General features: G+C 40.6%; 2 non-coding genes across 2 annotated transcripts; both read right to left on the reverse strand.

Annotated features, from left to right (window-relative positions):
* Window positions 1–400: 400 nt before the first annotated feature.
* Window positions 401–482, reverse strand: trnas-uga. The gene has a single exon. It is a non-coding gene; the product is annotated as a tRNA-Ser (tRNA).
* Window positions 483–782: 300 nt separating this feature from the next.
* On the reverse strand, window positions 783–864 carry trnas-uga. The gene has a single exon. It is a non-coding gene; the product is annotated as a tRNA-Ser (tRNA).
* Window positions 865–1,509: the final 645 nt, after the last annotated feature.

The following is a 1,509-nucleotide window of genomic DNA, read 5'->3' on the forward strand; positions in this document are numbered from 1 at the left end:
GATAAATCGTTAGGACCTGTTAGGACTTGGTAGATGAATCGTTAGGAACTGTTAGGACTTGGTAGATGAATCGTTAGGAACTGTTAGGACTTGGTGGGTAAATTTCTTGAAACTGTTAGGACTTGGTAGATGAATCGTTAGGAACTGTTAGGACTTGGTGGATGAATCGTTAGGAACTGTTAGGACTTAGTAGATGAATCGTTAGGAACTTTTAGGACTTGGTACTCATAGGCTCTTCTCAAATTGATCTGAAAGATTCACAGTTACATAAAAACACTCAAATACTAAGAGCTGACAACAGCGTAGCATCTTTCTTCTGTGTTTTTATGCTCACATGTAGAAATGTCTATGAAACACAAGTACTGTGAGAGTAATTGCTGGAGGTGTGTAAACATATACTCGTTGTCGGCAGGATTCGAACCTGCGCGGGGAAACCCCAATGGATTTCAAGTCCATGGCCTTAACCACTCGGCCACGACAACCCGTATTTCATTGTTGTGTGTCTTTGTTGGAAAAACAATTAGGAACTGTTAGGACTTGGTGGGTAAATCGTTAGGAACTGTTAGGACTTGGTGGATAAATCATTAGGAACTGTTAGGACTTGGTACTCATAGGCTCTTCTCAAATTGATCTGAAAGATTCACAGTTAATAAAAACACTCAAATACTAAGAGCTGATAACAGCCTAGCATCTTTCTTCTGTGTTTTTATGCTCACATGTAGAAATGTCTATGAAACACAATTACTGTGAGAGTAATTGCTGGAGGTGTGTAAACATATACTCGTTGTCGGCAGGATTCGAACCTGCGCGGGGAAACCCCAATGGATTTCAAGTCCATCGCCTTAACCACTCGGCCACGACAACACGTATTTCGTTGTTGTGTGTCTTTGTTTGAAAAACAATTAGGAACTGTTAGGACTTGGTGGGTAAATCGTTAGGAACTGTTAGGACTTGGTGGATAAATCATTAGGAACTGTTAGGACTTGGTAGATGAATCGTTAGGAACTGTTAGGACTTGGTGGGTAAATTGCTTGAAACTGTTAGGACTTGGTGGATAAATCGTTAGGACCTGTTAGGACTTGGTAGATGAATCGTTAGGAACTGTTAGGACTTGCTGGATAAATCGTTAGGAACTGTTAGGACTTGGTGGATAAATCATTAGGAACTGTTAGGACTTGGTGGATAAATCCTTAGGAACTGTTAGGAATTGGTGGATAAATCGTTAGGAACTTTTGGGACTTGGTAGATGAATCGTTAGGAACTTTTAGGACTTGGTGGATAAATCCTTAGGAACTGTTAGGACTTGGTAGATGAATCGTTAGGAACTGTTAGGAATTGGTGGATAAATCGTTAGGAACTTTTAGGGCTTGGTAGATGAATCGTTAGGAACTGTTAGGGCTTGGTAGATGAATCGTTAGGAACTGTTAGGGCTTGGTAGATGAATCGTTAGGAACTGTTAGGGCTTGGTAGATGAATCGTTAGGAACTGTTAGGACTTGGTACTCATAGG

This window comes from Micropterus dolomieu, unplaced genomic scaffold (assembly GCF_021292245.1).
Source record: "Micropterus dolomieu isolate WLL.071019.BEF.003 ecotype Adirondacks unplaced genomic scaffold, ASM2129224v1 contig_14900, whole genome shotgun sequence".
NCBI lineage: Eukaryota > Metazoa > Chordata > Actinopteri > Centrarchiformes > Centrarchidae > Micropterus > Micropterus dolomieu.